The following is a 20,531-nucleotide window of genomic DNA, read 5'->3' as shown; positions in this document are numbered from 1 at the left end:
AGAGTGGCTAGAGTAGAAAAAGGGAAGGGGATACTCATCACCCTCACAAGGTGGAAAATGAAGGTCACAGAAACAAAACGGTCAGTACCAATAGGCTATTTAAGAAGGAGGGAGTATTAACGTGGGTTATAGCTTTGGCTGTAACATAAAGAATGGATTGGAGAGGGACAGATATAGAAGCTTACTAGTGCAGTAGGAGGAGATGGAGGAAAGGAACACACAGAGAAAATTTCAGGTTGGTAATGGATCAGATACAGAGCAGGAAGGGAGAGGAAGTTGTGAAGGATGAGTTCTGGGCTTTGGACTAGTGTGGCTCAGATAAATTCTCAGCAATTGGTCCACCATCAGCCTGACAGCACAGTAGAGGGAATGAGCAGTGTCTGGGTCCATCAGCATCGCACTCCAAGGGGACAAGTCCCTTGGCTGCTGAGCCCAATGTCTGCCCTCCTCAAAGAGACATCTGAGTTTAAACCCACTAAAACATGTCTTGTTTTTCATCATTTAATGCAATGTACAAAGTGTAAATTCTTTAGGGTCTCTGCTGTCCTCTACAACACCTTTGTACGAATTAAGAAAAAGTGCCTCCATGGGTGGATGCAGTTCCATGAGTGAGTGGATTTTATCCCTCATCTGTTGGTCATGCATCTGTGTATAATCCACAACTGTTCAACCACAACACCGGTACCCTCTCCGAGCCTTGACCTAGGACCTATATATCCTCCATATTCCACACCCTTTCTACATTTCTCTAGGAACAAGCAAATGCTGCTATGCCCCATAATTTTGGGGATCTTTTCCTCTAACTTATTATTTTTAATCCAAAACTTGACTTACCCTCTGAGGACACCACCTTCCTATAGCCCTCTTCTTCCAAGTTATGCCTGGTTTTCTCATATCCACATATCTGAGGGCCAAGACTCTCATTGCCACTGTCAGGTCAGTATTCCTACATGCTCTTTAAATAAAAAGCCTCCTTGGATGTTTGTGCATTATACTATAGTTGGATAAACACAAGGGCTCTGAAATCTGACTCTCTAGACTCATATCCAAGCTCTCTGCCTCTTATTAGCCCTGAAACCTTCATCAAGTTATTGGACCACCCTATGCCTTCATGTCTTCATTTTATAATGTGAAAAATAATATTACCTAATTCACAGGATTATTGAGAATATTAATGAAATAATACATGGGAAGCATTTAAAGTTGTGTTTCACATATTATGTCATACCCAACATGTTAGATATTATTATTAGTATTAATTAGCTATAAAATTGTTTTCCCTTACTTATTTACCAACAAACAGGAAATTTGCTGATTCATGGGATACACTGTCATCTGAACCACAGTCTTTCATCATGCTAGCTGACATCAGTACCCATATGACCAACCAGTCCAGAATCAAACTCACACTCTGCTCCCATAGTGATATCTTTGACCATGTCATTAATATAAAATTCATTTTCCAAAATCACTAATTCAAACCTCCAATTCTCTGACTGTAGCCTCCATCCAACTTTTTGCTCAATTTTTCTTGCTCTGTTTTCTGATCACAGAAGGAAACCCTAGCCAGTGACTACTAAACTGTTTCCTAAGCAAACAGCTCTCCCCTCTCTTCACTTCCATATCATATTAGGCTGAGATTTTAGACTTTGCTATTCCACAAACCTTCTTGCTTTTATGCTAAGTTCCCTTGACCATCTTTCTTTTTGGCACAGGGCTCAGAAAAAAAAGTGGTCTTATATCAACACAATAAGATCCTTTATCTGTGCTAGGCAAAACCACAGGAACCAGTAAAAATGATTCTGCTAAAATTCATGAACAACAAAATCAAACAGATCAGCAATGAACTCAGTTTTTCACATTATTCCAAACTAGTTCTGACTGATTCCTTTCACTCAGCCTTACTTTCAGTAATCTGCAGTCTGTTAGATTTGTTGTACAAGAAAATGAGGAAGTTTTTACCATCAGGCTTATATTCTCAGACCTACATTTCATTGATATTCTAAGTGGACAGATATATTCGTACAAGAGCTTATAAGCTAAAAATATCTCCAGACATGTTAGTAATGCCATTTTTATCATGACTACTTTTCCTGGTTTGCAGATTGAATGGATGTTAGGGCTGAGGCAGAGAATCCTGAACAAGACTGAGTTTAGGAGTGAAGGCAGGAAGCCATAAGCCCTGAATAAACTCTACAACCATATTACAGTTCTACTCTTACTATTTAGTAATTTTCATCTCTAGAATTCATTTAGCTAGCTAACAAAATACCAACGACTATTTTGACAGATGCATCTACAATAGTTGTGGCACAATCCTTGATTAGATTTAGCAAGTGATTATGTCACTCAAAGCAAAAGTATCTTTGACTACAACTTGGATTTCAAATTAACAAATTTCATTTTTGCTAAATATCAGTGTGATGATTGGTCAATGTTCTAACCTGTGTTGACAATAAAGGGCAGTGTTATCTTCTCCTAATGTAAGTGGAAGCATAGTACTCATGATGTACACATCCATGACACTTCAATACTGTTTCTTTTCAAAGGTACTCAAAGTGCTTGACCTACTTATCATCCTAAGAGCAAGAATTGAGAGAGACCAAGTGTTATTGATCATATTTAAAATTTAAAGAAATTTAAGCAAAAAAACTTACTTGATTTATCTAAAGATGCGTAAAAAGCAAATGGTAGAACTCAGACGAAAGCTGATTCTCAGATTCCCAGCCTTTTCTATTGAATTTTTTTTTTACCAAAGATGATATTACCTTCCACTGTAATTGTCATTTAAGATGATTACTTAGGCTTCACCTATTTTTAAAAATTCATCTTTTATTAAATGCCAGTGGGCCAGGCATGGTGGCTCACGCTTGTAATCCCAGCACTTTGGGAGGCCGAGGTGGGTGGATCACAAGGTCAAGAGATTGAGACCATCCTGGCCAACATGGTGAAACCCCATCACTACTAAAAAGACAAAAATTAGCTTGGCGTGGTGGTGTGAGCCTGTAGTCCCAGCTACTTGGGAGGCTGAGGCAGGAGAATTGCTTGAACCCGGGAGGTGGAAGCTGAAGTGAGCTGAGATCACATCACTGCACTCCAACCTGGGTGACAGAGCGAGACTCTGTCAAAAAAAAAAAAAAAATGCTAGTGGAGGAGATATTCTATTCTTGATTAAGAAGTAACTGATACTTTGCCCTTGACCTCTCACTCCCCTACATAAGAGAAATTCCTGGCTTTAGGCAATAAAATACAATCATTTATTGATCACATCTCATGATAAGGTCAGTCCGCTCTTCTTGTTTCCAACGCATTGTCTTTAAATATTTACAAAAATACCGATCAGACACTTCTCCCACTGAACACAAGTATAAAACATGGCGTCTTTATACGGGAGGTTTGAGAGTCAAGCAGTCTCTTACCCAACCATTACAGTTCCCTGCAAATAACAAAAAAGCTGCTTAATGGCAACTCCAACACATTGTGGTTTATTCCTTTCATATAAGTTCTCCAGATATAGACAGCACATGGGCTACTTCCTGTTTTTTTGCTGTATCATTTTAAAAATGGCTGCTTCCAGGTATTATTTGTTCACTCTATACAAAAAGAAAAGAGTAGGGAAAGAACCCAACAGCAGACTCAGGGCAAAACAGTGTCACCTGGAAACTCCTAGCTGCAAATTGCCTGAGAATGTAATGCTTGTCTTTTATTTTAGAGGCAAAGGAAAAGTGAGGTGAAAGGTGTATTAAAGGAGCAAACCCACTGTTTCTGCTCCACAATCTGTCTTCCACCTCCACCCAACTCTATCTTGCCTAATCAAATCAGCCACTGATTCAGAGGGGAAATAGAGAGAGATGCTTTGGGAAGTACAGACTAGAAAAATTTTCCAAATTAGTTCTTTTTAAGTGCAATCTATACAAGCTCTCTCTGGCTCCCAGAGTCATAATTTGAATATTTTCATAAAAATAGGCATCTGCAAAAGTTGAGATAATTAATAAAACAGATATACAAGCTATACCAAAAAGAAAAGAAAAGCTCTTACAGTGAAATACCCAAGATATCTAAGATAGGAGATATATTAAATTGCTATTTCTGCTGCATTTTTCATACTCTCAACTTGCTAGTCGTGTGTGCATTTAACAATAGGGAGACCTGTAAATAGCAAGGCTACTAATCCATTCTCATGAGGATATTTGTATTCACTTTTTTTTTTTTTTTTTTTTTTTGAGAGGGAGTCTCACTCTGTGGCCCAGGCTGGAGTGCGGTGGTGTGATCCTGGCTCACTGTCAACCTCTGCCTCCCAGGTTTAAATGATTCTCCTGCCTTACTCTCCTGAGTAGCTGGGATTGCAGGCACCAGCCACCACGCCCAGCTAACTTTTGTATTTTTCTGTACAGAAAGGGTTTCACCATGTTAGCCAACCTAGTCTCGAACTCCTGACCTCAAGTGATCCGCCTGCCTCAGTCTCCCAAAGTGCTGGGATTACAGGCGTAAGCCACTGCACCTGGCCTCATATTATTTTTTAATGACTTACTCCTCTTTTCTACTCAGGACTACTCTGCCTCTAGGAAAAAGACTGGAGTCAAAACAACCTGTCATATTTAGAATAATATAAGACAAAGTTTGTGGCATTTGCTATGTGACCTTGAGCAAGATATTAAATCTTTCTGAACCATATTTTTACCATCTAAAAACAGGATCTTTATAAATATACCAGAAGGAGGCAATGAATGTCACATGAAAGAGCACTTGTCACTGTACATGTAAGAAATTATTAGCAATGCATGACTTCATGCCCAGAGAACACTTTGAGAAACAGTGAAAAGTTCTGAGTGTGTGAAAATGGAAGGTCACTCACAAATGATATTGCTCAAACTCCTAGAGCCAGGATCTGCCAAAGATGATAATGATAATAATAATAAATAATGTATTCACAAGAACAATAATATAATAATTCTCATTGACAATAATTGTCTATTATTATCATTGCTATTATTTTAGTTAACATAATTTCTGGGGCTTCCTAAGTGTCAGGTACCTTGCTAAGAACATTATATCTTTGTTCCTCCAAAGAAACCCATAGCATAGATGGGGAAACTAAGATTTGTGCAATCAAGTAAGTTGTGACCCTGGATTCAAACCTACATTTTTTTACTTTAAATTATTTCCTAGGGCATAGTATTCTAGGTAATCAATAAAGAATCTAAAATGACTTCATATAATTTTTGTCTATGAATTGTACATCTCCTTAACTGAAACATGAGCTCATTGACAGCATACAATGTGTGAATCTGGTTCATTGTTGTATCCCCACAGCCTAGGACAGTGTTCTCAGTGAATGAATGAATGTCTATTATTAGAATCAGCACACTAATAGGAGACCTTTCTTCTGATATTCTGGAAATTCATAGTACAATTTTTTGCCAATCCCTTCAATTGGTAATGAAAATTATTCACCTACTTAATCATAGGAGTATAAACCTTTATAGAATATTTTCCATTTTCGGAAATAGGTATAATTTAAAATCTCAAAAATATTTCTGACATATTCTCAGAAGTATTGGTGTTTACGACCAAATGATGCTTTATTAGCTGCCTTAGAAAATGCACATATACACAACAGGTTACCATAAAAAGGAATACAATCATGTCATTTGCAGCAACATGGATGGAAATGGAGGGCATTATGTTAAATGAAGTAAACCAGGAACAGAAACTTAAACTCCAAATATACTCCCTTATGGAGAAGCTAAAAAGAAAATTAATCTCATAGAAGTAAAAATGAGAACAGAGCATACTAGAAGCTGGGAAACGTAAGGGAAAGGGGGAGTAGAGGGAGAGATTTGTTAAAGGATACAAAGTTACAGCTAGATAGCGGAAAGGAGTTCTAGTGTTCTATAGCAGGGGTCCCCAACTGCTATTCGTCTGTGGCCTGTTAGGAACCAGGTCACACAGCAGGAGGTGAGTGGTAGGTGAGGGAGCGAAGCTTCATCTGTATTTACAGCCATTCCTCATCACTCACATTACCACCTGAGCTCCACCTCCTATCAGATCAGCAGCCACATTAGATTCTCAAAGGAGTGCAAACCCTATTGTGAACTGTGCATGTGAGGGATCTAGGTTGTGTGCTCCTTATGAGAATCTAATGTCTGATGATCTGTCACTATCTTTTGTCACCCCCAGATGGGACTGTCTAGTTGCAGCAAAACAAGCTCAGGGCTCCCACTGATTCTACATTATGGTAAGATGTATAATTATCTCATTATATATTACAATGTAATAATAATAGAAATAAAGTGCACAATCAATGTAATGCACTTGACATCCCTAATCCCCACCACACACACACACCATCCAAGGAAAAATTGTCTTCCATGAAACTAGTCCCTGGTGCCAAAAAGGGTGGCGACTGCTGTTCTATAGCACTGAAGGACGAGTATAGCTAATGATAATATATACATTTAATAGCTAGAGGGATATTGAATGTTCCTAATACAAAGAAATGATCAACGTTTCAGATGATGGATATGTTAATTTCCCTGATTTGATCACTACACATTGAATGTATCACAACATCATTATGTGCCTTTGTGTACCTCATAAATATGTACAATTATTATGTGTCAATTTTTTTAATTAAAAAAATATTGAAGGAGGTTGGAGAGAAGATCTTGATAACACTTTTGGTTACATTGAATTTCAAGATGTTCAAGAGGGGATATCAAATGTCAATTGTAAAGCTGTATTTTAAACTTCATTGAGAGATTTGGGTTGAATAAAGAAATGTGTATGTCATCTGTGCATAAGTGGATATGACCTCCCAGAGAGACAGTTTAAAGAAGAGTAGAAGTCTAGCGCTGAGCCTTGTGATGCCACAATAGCTAAAGGCCAAGTGGAGGAAGGACCAAAGGAAACCAGTTAGGAAGCTGTTTAATAATCCAGCCAAGTGCCAGTGAAAATCTGATCTGGCATGATGACAGTAGGACCGCAAAGAAAGGGAAGAATAAAAAGAACGTTATTATTTATTTTTTTAACACAAAGGAAACCAGCTGGTATGTGAGTAATTTTTTTGTGTCTTCCAGTGATTCCCAAAGCCCACTATCCATCACCATTACCTTGGGATGCTTTTAGTAATGCAATTTCCTAACACTCATTTTTTCCCACTCTTTCCCCTGAAAATTGGATTCAATAGGTTTGTGATGTAATCAAGGAACTGGTAACTTTACAAAGCTCTACCATTGGTGTCAATGAGCAGCCAGATGTGAGAACTGTTGGTCTAGGTGACCCATTTCAACTCCATTCCAGCTCAGTGATTTAAGTGACATTAATTGAAGATATTCAAAATATTACTTTCCTTATGCAATCAGCAGATGAAACTGGTCTATGTATGAGTGCTCCTCAAAGGTACTTAAGATTGATCCGATGAAGTGACAGAAGTTTAAAACCAAAGCCTTGTAAAGATAATTGATCTTCCTTACCATATTATTGTGAAAGAATGTGGCAATATTGAAGAATTTTCTGACAAAAGAAGTTGGAATGAGGCAAGGAGAAATCAGCTGACCAGAGGCAGTATCACAAGACGCTGTGTGTAATCTAAAGAGAAACGTGACCCTGAAATGGAAAGGAGAGGACAAGAGAGATTGTGTAACTTAAAATGAGAATATAAAGGGCAGCCTCCAAAATTTTCTATTCGTGGCATTTTCGTTAGAGAGAAGTTATCAACAACAATAAAATTGAGCCAAATATGCACAAACCTGTGCATAATAATTTATTTATTCTTCTAGATATACTTATTGTTATAAACAGCACTATCTATAACTATGAGAGAATGGAAACAACTTGTGTCCAACATCAGGGCAACAGTTCAATAAATTAAAATGTCACTAATTTATCAGATGACTTCATATGTATACATTAAAAATGATGACCAAGAAAACTTGTGAAAAACACTAAAAATAACAATAAAAAAAACTATTTGTGAGATAACAGGACCGTAAAATAAAAATCAGAATACAAAATAGTATTATGGCAATTTTGTATAACAACACGGTAACTAGGTAGCAATTAGACCTGGGTAGGTTGGTGTGGGAGTATAGATAACATCTTCCATATTAGTTAAAAATGTGCTCAACTACATATAGCAGGAAACATAATAGTGGCATAATCAAGTCAAACATTAATTTCTTTCTTATATAAAATAATTCCTAAAAAAGATGGTCTAGGACTGGTAAACTGACTTTATAGTATAATTTACATCTTAGTTTCCTCTCTGTCTGTTTTTCAGCCCCAGAATACGCCTTGCATTCTTAAGGTCAACTCCTGGCCCAAGATTACATTTAGTGTTCCAATTATTCTATGTTACAGCAAGGGAAAAGAGAGAAAGGGAGGGAGAGGATAACACACTATTTCTTTTAAAATGTCATCTGAGAAGTCCCAAGAAGTACTTCCACTTATATTTCATTAATCATAATTTAGTTACATGATCACACCTAGCTGCAAGTGAGGCCAGGAAATACAGTCTTTCAGCTGGGCACATGGCTACACCAAGTCAACTCAAAATTCCGTTACTCTTCTATTAGGAAGAGAAAGTAAATAGTACTTGGAGTACACAGATTTATCACATTGTCTTATCAAAAGCATTTTAGGTATTTTGCATAAATCACACCCCTACCTAAAGTTCCAGAAGCTGAATAGTCATGAAAGGCTTAGGGAAAGTAATACACAGTTTCCAGTCACATCCCTTGTGGTATCCTGGAAGAGAGAACTTGAACCCAGCTCATTATTTGTGTTCAGATACCTATAAATATTTTCCTGGGTACCAAAGGAAAGGAGTCTAGGAAAGCTGACCAAACTGGACAAAGGTAACTGAGCGTGATTGATTTGAAGAACTGGGAGGAGCTGTGTATATACCAAACAATCCCCCATAGCTCTAGTCTGACTCCAGTGTGTCCCTCTGTGAATTCTGGTAGGGAGAAAGTTAGGGGAACAGAGTAAGATCTGTGTGATCACCAGCTCAACATTTTCCAGGTAGGAGGCCTAACTCTGGGCCCAGTGGGCGACATATCTGTGCCCCACCTATGGTCCCCCACCCTTAACACGGGAGTGCACACAGACCAACCTTTAACTGCCAGATACTGCACTTCTCAGCCTCAGGATGTTCTCTTGCCTCCAGAAATGTGGCAGATCAGAAAAGTCAAGAAATTAACGTTCCTGGGAGCAGCCCTCATTCTGGGAGAAGCCCTCATTCTGTCACGGACTGGAGTTTCTCTATAAACACTTCCGTTTCCTCTCTCCAGGTGGCATGCAATCTTGGGCCGACAAATTATATAGCTAGTCCTGAACTGTTGTGAATGACTATGACTCCAAGTTATGGGGCACTGGCTGCTGCAAGAACTTATATAGTTGTATAATGGAAGGGACAAGCTCAAAAAAGAGCCTAACTGAAGTTACCAGGAAGGAATTTAGAGTGAAGCAAAACATATAGCTTTAAAATGATATATACACACTGATACTTTCCATATAGGACCTGCCATATTTCCCTGCATCACAATGTGAAATGCTCTGATTAATTGACTCTGTAACTGGGCAGCATGCAGGTGTTGTCTTGTGAGGGGTAGGAGAGGTTAAACTATTGACAGAATCCCACAAGAGACCAAGGTATGCTCATTATATAGATTCCCAGGAACAGTTGGAAGAAGTAAAATGCAAATGAGTTTTAGTTACAGTTATCCATTTTTCAAAAATTATGCTATTTTCCAGTCTGCCCTACTCTTTCTGGTGAAAGGAAAGTTGTGTTGATTTCATACTAGATGCTTCATTCAATATATGTTTATCTCTGTCTCTTTATGTAGGATGGAACTAAAAAGTGTTATGAAACTTACCAGGGGTCCTTTCATTCATTCATTCTTTCATTTCATTCATCCATTCATGTATCAACAAAGCCTTGCTAAATGCTCTATGATTTCAGTCATCTTTCTAGAATGACTATTTGACTCTTAAGGATTTTGGCAAAGTGAATCAGAATATAATTGGGTACTGGATAAAACTTTTTAAAATAATAATTGACATCAGGTTTTAAAATGATTATATTATTTCACTAGTTATTTGGCTAATAAACATTCCAGGAACTCTTGGCATTTACTATTGAGTAACATGAGAAAAACAGGAATGATCACACAAACCATTCTGGCTTTGATCTCAATGGCTTTATGATTCTTGAACAGTTGTTTAAAACTAATGATTTAGCTCCTGATGCAAAAGTATTTAATTGTTTATATGGATTAGTCATTAAATCTTACTTTCTGTGTAGATGTAATTTTACCTCAGGGCAATATACATAAAAATGCGACTAAAAAATAAAGGTGATACTAACCTCTTTAATTGAAAATAAACAAGTTTTTACTTAAATACAGAGTTACTGGTTAAATAAATCACAGGATACTTGTAATCTTCATAAAGACAAAGGTCTTCATTATTGGTAAACAAAATTTATGTTACTAGAATTCTTCTATAAACTTGTGCATACTTCTACTGTTGAAAATAGATCTAACAGTGAAATGTTTTTTATTTAAAAATAAAATAAATGTACAGTTTTTAAATGTTTATTTTAACTTATATTCCCATGCTAATTTCTCCAAACAAATTGTGTTCTCATGAGAATCTCATTTGAGATTGTTTTGGAGACAGGGTTTTTGATGTCAGTATAAGCAAAACATGTGTTATCTACTGACATTTGGAGATCTCCATAAATATAGATCTCTTGCTTCCTGTCATGCTATACTATGGAGAACTCCACACTATATGACAGGAGGCAAGAAAACAACTGTGACTTAAGAAGACCCAGCCTAATGTCACAATAGCACTTGATGCAAAAATGGCCTTGGAAAGTTGCCTCATATTTCATAGTCCCAGTTTCCAAACCTATGAATTGAAATAATCACGTATCACATTAACTTTATATTTTAGCATTCATGGCTACTATTAAGAGAACTAATTTTATCAATAGCCCCTGATGTTAGTGATGGAAAATAAAGTATGCATGAAATTCAATTGTAAGAATAAAAGGAAATAAACAGTAATGATTAGTAAACTACTGTCAATAGTCATTTCCCTTTATCTGTGGGGGATATGTTCTAAGATTTCCCCTCAGTGTACCCCCTCCATCTACACAAAATTACTATCCTGAAACCACGAATAGTACCAAATCCTACACATAATATGGTTTTCCTTATACATATATACCTGTGATAAGGTTTAATTTATAAGTTAGGCACATTAAGAGATTAACAATAACTAATAATAAAAAAGAATAATTATACTACACTGAAAGTTATGAGAACGTGACCTCTTTCTCTCTCAAAACATCTCATTTTACAGTACTCACTTCTTCTTTTGATGATGTGAAACAATAAAATGCCTATGTGATGAGATAAAGAGAGGCACTGTGACATAACATTAGGCTACTATTGAGCTTCTGATGCTGTATCAGAAGAAGGATTGTCTGCTTCAGGTGATCCTGGTTCACTAAGCCATGACGATGTCATTGGATGTCAGGAGCAGACAGTGTTGATGACCAATGAGCAGAAAGTGAATACATTGTGCGTACACTGGACAAAGGGATGATTCAAATTGCAGGCAGAAAGGTGCAGGACAGTTTGAGATTTCATCACACTACTCAGAATGGCACTCAATTTACATCTTATATGACTTGTTTATTTCTGGAATTTTTCATTATATATTTTTGGACATTGGTTGACCATGGGTACCTGAAACTGCAGAAAGCAAATTCAAGCATAAAAGAGGAGCTACTGTATTGTACCAATGCTGTTAATCTTGTTATATTCATGTAATTAGGTTTTATTACCTTTTAAAAAGAAAAATGAAAGTATTTTCAGACTGTAGACATAAATATATATATATATATACAGACACACGTGTGTGTGTGTGTGTGTGAATTTTATCACAATGTTATTTCTGAGATATTTGTAATAAAAGACGTAGTCTGGTGCAGGAATGGGAATAGCAATAGGGTCTCTTTTAATCCATTTTCTTCTATGGGCATTACATTTTTTAAAAGGTGGCCTTTCTGTGAGAAATGGGATTCAAATTCATCAATCTGGGTCATAGTTTAAGGTATGAACAGAGGCCGAATTGATATTAATTCTCTTGAGCTGGTTTGAATACTCAAGATTAACATTTGTCTCAGAAATATTTATTGAATTGTAGCTTGGAAACTAATCCTCCCAGAATCAGAAATTCTCATGTAAAATATCTCTTCCATTAGTTGTTCTAAATCATCACGGGTGAAAAAGGAAGTTCAACAGTTTCTTTACTCTCTCAAACCTCAAGAACGTTATCTGTCTCCATGCAGTGTAGATGATTAAATGTTCAGAGTAAATTAATTTCCATCTATCCCTACTTTCACATATTTTGGAAAATAATGATATTCAAAGAGATTGAATACTAAAGCAGTAATTCAATTCAGGCCTGCCTTAAAATCTAAACAATAATTGTGTTTTTCAAGTGTTTTAAGGAATAATTCAGAGAGGATTTGATCAGAGGCCTTTCAATCACTCTTTCTTTTTATTATACTTTTCCTAATACCATGGAAAGTAGGTTACATTAAAATAGATATCATCAGATAACGTATTTGCTTCAAATCTATGCCCTTCCCCATACTTTTTTAATCATTGCGACACTTTAAATATAAACAAAGATTGATTGCCTTCTCACTCTACATTGCTTAAATCCAAATAGATTGTCAGAAAGTAGTCTATTATTTCCTTAAAATGAAGATTGTGCCACTACCTACTGCATTTCAGTGTCTTCTGCAACAGTATAAAAAGTCAAACATTGTAACATTTTAGTTGTAATATTATATGTCAAAAATGAGAGTAGGGTATATTCCAGGTAACTTTCAATAATATTCAGACAACTCATTTTCAACCCTCTCTGTTAGTAACTTCTGATATTGATGGTGAAGAATAAAATACACAGCACTGACAGTATGAAAGAAATTATTGTAATATCTAATTTTAAAATAGTTTATTATAATGATGCCAGAAAAACTCACAAAAGCAAAATGAACATTGTGCCAAGAGATCTAAATAAAATGCAAGTAAGTATAGACCATGCAAGTGAATCATGAGATAATTGAAAACATACAAAACAAACATACAAAGCAAAGATTTGGGTATCAAAAATGCCCACAGTGTAGTCTTTTCATTTTAACAACAATATTTGGTGTGATTTAGATTAACCATGTTAAATTAATAGATTTTGCAGCTTATTCTTAGGTATTTGATCCCACAATGTTAAAAACATTTAGGACAAAATACTAGCTCAATTTTAAAATCAAATTAATTTTGAAACTATAGATCTCAAAATAATAGTCCATTTTGGAAGCAGAAAAAAAGGAATACTACTGAATTTTGCTTTCAGGTTATAAGTGATAATAGTAAATGTGACAAAATTAGAACAAAAAATGTCAAAATGTCTTTATTTTATTCAAGCTTGATTTTTAAAACATTTTATTTTCATCTGGCTACTAGTATCATAGAGTCATAACATTGAATTAATTCTGCTACAGACAAATTTCCTATAAGCTTTTATCATTTTTCTCTTGTGCACATGCATTAATCAATATATCATCACCAAAAATAAGCTAAAAAACAAATGTGAAGTTACTGCAGTTTTGTTATTATTTTAAGTTTATTATTATTCACCCATCCTGAAAAATAAAATCCAGATGATATAACAAAAACTTATCTTCCTGTAGTCTGTAATGTTCAAATTAATTTTTTAGGCTAACCCATATGTGCATATTAACCAGCTTCAACTATAAGCATAATTGTTTTGCTCTCGTTTTGTTTCGTTTTGAGACGGAGTTTCGCTCTTGTTGCCCAAGCTGGAATGCAATGGCGCGATCTCTGCTCACTGCAACCTCCACCTCCCAGGTTCAAGCTATTCTCCTGCCTCAGCTTCCCGAGTAGCTGGGATTACAGGCATGCATCACCACGCCCGGCTAAGGAGATGGGGTTTCTACATGTTGGTCAGGCTGGTCTCGAACTCCTGACCTCAGGTGATCCACCTGCCTCGGCCTCCCAAGGTGCTGGGATTACAGGCGTGAGCACTCATGAATAAGTTTGCAAATCAAGACTTATCAGCAACCTCTGTGGATTTCCTTATGCTTTATCATGTTTGAATTTCCTGTGAAAATATCTTAAAAGAGTTTTTCTAGGCATTTCACTTAATGTTTAGTATTTACTGGATTATTGTTTCTCTCTTGAGGTGTTCCTGCTGTCTCAAAGCCCATTTCGTAGTTCATACAATCCAAGTATATCTTTCTCTTTGGTGGTGCCTTTTCCACCAGTCATCTGCTACTCTTTAAAATGGAATGTATCTGTAGCTTTGCTTAACTTCCTTGGTGATAGGCCTTTCTTACTTTCCTGTCTGTGTCCAGATATACTTAATAAGTGTGTGCTGGATATACATCTTATAACACACAACATAATTTAAATTAATTTTTGTTAAGGTCAAGTCTTTAAAATATTAAGATATTTAAAGTAATTAAGCAATATTCTTTGATATCCATGTTTCAACATCTTGGTTTTCAGATCATAAGATAAAGTTTACCTGCTTGAGCTATTGCCTTTGCAAAAATATAAAACCATCTGATATTCATTTTAACAGTGTGCAAATCATAGCGACACACATATATCAAAGCAGTGTTTTCAATTTAAGACTCCAAGAGCCCAGAAGAGATAAGCTAATCTTAAAAGATCCAAATAAACGAGGGAAACAGATGTCAGAGACTTTGTATTTCAGAATTTTTTCCTCTATAAGAATGTTAATTTTTTCTATTGGTCTTAAAGCCCTAAGAAAGCAAAAAGCTTCATGCTGTGTCCTGTTACATTAAGTGCCCCTATCACCCAGAATTAAAACACAAAGAAACAGAGTTAAAAATGAGAGTAATATATGCTGAATGGCTGAGGAGAAATACTACATTCAGTGCCCTATTTAAAATGCCCAAAAATATAGACCTACTTCATGTGGGTTTCTCTAGAGAACTATTTAATCAGGTACTTTAGAAAAAAAAGTATAAACACACTACTTTTAAGTTACTTGCATGTGTTATAATATATTAAAGATGCACTAGCATTTGACTTCAGATGGCAATAATAGTATTTTGAAAAAAGTACTGGAATATAAATCAAGATATGTGGGTTTAATATTTACTCTTCTACTATATTAACCAGAGTCCTCAGACAAGTCATTTAACAACTCTCTTTGATTTCTTTAACTCTTAGATTAGGATAATAGTATTTCTGTTAACCAATTAGGAAGGATGTTGTGAGAATTAAATAAGACTTTTAAAAGTATTTTGAGAAAATAAGATATAGATAACCAATATTATTTTTAAGATGAAATTTATTTTGTGGTTTGGGGGGATGCACATTGGATATCTTGAATTTGAGGTACCCATGGGGACAGCCTGAAGTTATGTAGTCTGGAACTCAGGGGGGATGTCTGAATAAAATAAAGATTCTTAGGTCTTCAATGTGCCTGCAGTAGTTTAAGTCATCAAAGTGGGTACAATGATCCAAGGAGAATGTACAGTGGCATGACTAGCACATTTGTCATGCAGAAAAGAACGTTTTTTAACATTTTATTTTAAAATAATTATAGATTCTCAAAAAGTTTGAAAGATAGTTACAAAGGTCTTATGTACTCATCACCAAGTTTCTCCCAATGGTTATATTTGCATAACTATAGTACAATATCAAAACCAGGCCATTGATACACGTAAAATTTATATGGATAGCTCTATACTAATTTATCACACATATAGATTTGTGCAGACAGCATCACAATCAAGAGGTAGATCTATCCCATTACCATGAAGATTTCCCTTGTGCTTCTGCGCAATAGCCATGTAGCCACATCTACCACCACTTTTATCAACAGGTTAATCAGCTGGTAAGCATTTGCCTCTCACAGTGAGCCTAGCACAAACTCTAATATTCTTTCCAAGAAGTGAGACTAATGGTTCGTTATAAGGATCTATCATATGTAACTCATCCTGGGTCTCTGAAGTTAGATGCCAAAATGCAGACATTTGAAGGGAAAAAACTTTAAATACAAAAATTCAGGTTAACATTATAAAGAAGAGAAAAAGAAATAAAACTCTCTTTCTCTTATGAACACACACACAACACACACACATTCATGCATTCACTAAAACCACAGTTATAGATAATTTCTCATTTCAACAATTCTCAGGAAAGAATGAGCAAAGAAACATTCAATTATATTAGTCCTCTTATTAGTCCTGATATCACTAAGTCTGAATAAAAACTGTTTCCTTTGATTTTTCCAAATTTTATAACTTTTGGTCAAGAACAGAAAAATAACATGGGCCAAATTTGACTGAATCTATTGCTTTTACACCAATATTACACTTCATTTCCCTTCTAACTCTGTATTCTATATCATTTATTCTTCAAAAACAGGCCATAAAAAATTAACCATACGAAAATGTAAATCAGACTACAAGGCTTCATTTCCAGAACTCTGCAGTGGCTCCCCATTGTGCTTGAAATAATATCCACATGCCCCCATCTCCCTCCAGGAATGAAGGACTTACTTCACTCACTGCTGGGAATGCTGCCAAGTCAGCTCTCGGGTATCAGCCTTCCTGATGGATTGTCTTGGCTAAGGAAAACTGCTTCCTCCAGAATCACACTTCCTCTCAGGAGCGGCCCGTATCCAGTAACCGAGCACCATTGCAATATGACTTGGGACAACTCAAAAGAGCCATCCCAGATCCAGTGCTCCCAAGGAGTTGCTGACACTTGGTTGGACTACAGTGCAGCTCCTCCTCTCCTTTTGCCCCACCCTGTGTCATCACCACCTTCCAAAGTAGATCCAAGAGTACTCTCTAATTTGCCTCACATGCTAATTTCTGTCTCGGAGAAACAGCTTCCTGAGAATTCAACCTGGAACTGTGACCATGGCCTATATGGAGCTACATAATCTGAGCTCTGCATATCTTTCCAATTTACCTCATTCATTCTCTCCTTGCTCAATACTACACACAATGCTCTCTTTTGGTTCTTTAACTATTATACCACCCCCTTTAAAGACCTGTGCATTTTCACTTCCCTCTGCTAAAGCCCTCTCCTGGCTCTTTATTATCTGAATGTTTCTCATTCTTTAGGAATTAGCTCTTCAAGGTCCTTCTCAGACCACCTTAACTCCAGTAATCCCCAGAAAATTCTCCCCCAGACACCGTTTCTTTTTTCCTTTATTGCATTTAATACTGAAATGATCTTGACTGTCTGTCTCCTTCTACTTGAATAGAAGCTCCAGAAAGCCAAGGACCACGTCTGTTTGGTTCAACTTTGTATTTTTAGTGCTTGGCGGGAAGAGTACTTATCACCTAATAAGTAATTGAGAATTATCTACTCAATGAATGAAATTAATTTCATTAATACCTCAGGAAGAAATTTTACTTCTTCCTTTTTTTTTTTAAAGAAAGCATAGTTTACTAATCCTGGGTAAATGCAGTGATGCACAAAATCTTTTTTTTTTTTTTTTTTTTTTTTTTTTGAGACAGTGTCTTACTCTGTCACCCAGCCTGGAGGCTGGAGGCCAGTGTCACTCTTGGCTCACTGCAACCTTCACCTCCCAGGTTCAAGCGATTCTCGTGCCTCAGCTTCCTGAGTAGCTGGGATTATAGGTGTGTGCCACCACACCCAGGTAATTTTTGTATTTTTAGTAGAGATGGGGTTTTGCCATGTTGGCCAGGCTGGTCTCAAACTCCTGACTTCAAGTGATCCACCCACCTCGGCCTCCCAAAGTGCTAGGATTACAGGCGTGAGCCACTGGCCCAGCCAATGATGTCTTAAAAGGACTTTTTTTTTTTTCAACTTAAGTTTTGTAAGTCATATAATAGCAGAGTCGGTGACAACACACCACGCATACACACACACGCACATACACACACAATTTGAACATTAGCATACAAGTTTCCTTCAAACTTTGATAGCATTTTAAGTGGTGAAAAATTTGAATTTGACCTACCAAACTTTACACATGTATTTACCATTCATCTGGAGTTACTGAACTTTTTCAAAGGCTTTACAATAATTTTAAAACCCACATAGTATTAGGGCATTATTTCTCCTGTTTCTACTATTATGGAAGATGGATGTCCTTCAATAAGTAGAAACCAGGTGTCCCCACCCATTTCTTCTCTCAGGTGAAGGGATTATGCAAGAAAGTGACAGACAAGCATGACCTCTGACCAAGAGAGCATGTGATAACCCTGATAAGACAGAGGACATGGAAGCATGCTACAGGATAAGATGGGTAAGGATGAGAGACATTCACATATGAATTCACTTATGCAAATTATTCTTTTGATGCATCAGATCAATCACTCAGAGACAGTAAGATTTAAAATGAAAGGTAGAGCCTGCCCATAAATTCTACAAAATGTGCATCTTAGAAATTTCCTGGGACCTGGACCAAATAGTGAGTAGCTACATTTTTAGAGGACTACAGCTGTATCTTGCTATCGGGAACCTAATACCCAAATATACTTTGAAGTTCCTGAGACTCATTTGCATCCACATGTTCTTTAATCTCATGCTCCATTTTTGCGCCTACCAACACCTGGCTCTGGCAAGAAACCAGAAATAATATTCAAAGCAATTCTGTACCATCAGTACTGAGCACAAACAGATTAGTGATGTATATTTTACTTATGCTACTCCAAGTTTGAATTGCAAAAGGCTGAATAAATCATCCCAACCTCAATATACCAGCAACCTTCAAGATAACTAATTTACTTTGCAACAGAAACATCTTCTTGAAAAGAAGGCACCCTTTGATAGAAAATAAATTCTCTCTAGACACATATTTCTGAAGTGTGAATGTAAAATACACACTAACACTAACACTAATGAAAATACTAACACTTTTGGTAGGGATCTAGTTTTATTCATAGAGGCACACATAATTCAACTTTGGCTTTATTCCAAATCTTCCTTGTTAATTTTTCTAACAATGACAGGGTACTTTTTTTTTTTTTCTGCTGGAGTTCAAACAAGGAAAGTACTCTGTCCTATAGAGATCCTATTATATAAAAATAACATAGATTTTAATTCAAATTCAGATTTTTAAAGACAATTACTAGCAAGAGATTTTTTTCTATTAAGTCATACTTTAGCTTGGAATTGTCAAATAAATATTTTTATTATATGCTTACAAAAATGTAGCTCTTTTCTTTGTACTAAATGGCCATCGGTCCATCAACCAATATTTTATTTTTATTATTATTTTTGAGACAAAGTCTTGCTCTGTTGCCAGGTTGGAGTGCAGTGGCACCATCTCGGCTCACTGCAACCTCCACCTCTTGGATTCAAGCGATTCTCCTGCCTCTGCCTCTCGAGTAACTAGGACTACAGGCGCTCGCCACCATGCCCAGCTAATTTTTGTATTTTTAGTAGAGATGGGATTTCACCATGTTGGCCAGGATGGTCTCGATCTCTTGACCTCATGATCAGTCTGCTTTGGCCTCCCAAAGTGCTGGGATTACAGGTGTGAGCCACCATGCCTGGCCAGTATTTTAGCACTTTTCATAAAAAGGCATTCGCGGAACAATAAACATATAAAATTAACATATACCAAACATTTTTTAAAGTTAAAAAGGTGGTCTTGCCCATACATTTTTACAGAAATAAGTCATGAAGGTACAGAATGCAAAGCATAAGAATTGTATGGGCAGGTGTGGTGGCTCACACCTGTAATCCCAGCACTTTGGGAGGCCGAGGCAGGCAGATCACCTGAGGTCAGGAGTCCAAGACCAGCCTGGCCAACATGGTGAAACCCTGTCTAATGAAAATGCAAAACAAAGAAATTAGCTGGGCATGGTGGCACAGGCCTGTAATCCCAGCTATTTGGGAAGCTGAGACATGAGAATCGCTTGAACCCAGGAAGCAGAGGTTGTAATGAGCCAAGATCGCGCCATTGCACTCCAGCCTGGGCAATAAGAGTGAAACTCTGTCTCAAAAATAAATAAATAAATAAATAATAATAATAATAAACTCATTGTAGGACACTAAGGTGGGTTTATAGAGCATATAGATATTGCTAGCTGTCGAGAAAAGTGCATTCTTTCTTTATTCAATAATAGTAGTTGTACTTGAGAAGTGGCCCATCCACAGCCCCAATTTAGAGCAGTAATCTCCAGCTTCTCTGCAGCTGACTATGGCCATGTGACTATTTCTGACAAATAAAATGTGAGCAGATTTAACTGTGCAATTTCTACCAAGCTTACTTTTCTGTCGATGGAAAAGCAATGACTAGAACAGTCTTGAAAGCCTTCTGTTGAAGGTAGCAGATCCACCACCAGATTGGATCTCTAAATTACTATATGGGGCATGGTACTCATGCGTCTGAAAAGTACACTTCAGAACTGTTATATGAGGCAGAAGGAAACTTCAGGGTTCTTAGGTGTGATGGTTAAT

At 36.6% G+C, this 20,531-nt stretch overlaps 1 protein-coding gene across 2 annotated transcripts in view; it reads right to left on the bottom strand.

Annotated features, from left to right (window-relative positions):
• The window catches only part of LOC134810350 (uncharacterized), a 180,137-nt gene that overhangs the window by 149,395 nt on the left and 10,211 nt on the right, over positions 1 to 20,531 (bottom strand). For both annotated transcript variants that reach the window (XM_063813361.1, XM_063813359.1), the window contains exon 2: positions 7,476 to 7,608. The gene's annotated coding sequence lies outside the window, so the exon portion shown is untranslated. The remainder of the gene's footprint in view (positions 1 to 7,475; positions 7,609 to 20,531) is intronic.

The sequence above is a fragment of the Pan troglodytes genome, chromosome 5, assembly GCF_028858775.2.
Source record: "Pan troglodytes isolate AG18354 chromosome 5, NHGRI_mPanTro3-v2.0_pri, whole genome shotgun sequence".
NCBI classification, from domain to species: domain Eukaryota; kingdom Metazoa; phylum Chordata; class Mammalia; order Primates; family Hominidae; genus Pan; species Pan troglodytes.
This window is presented reverse-complemented; position numbering and strand designations above follow the sequence as displayed.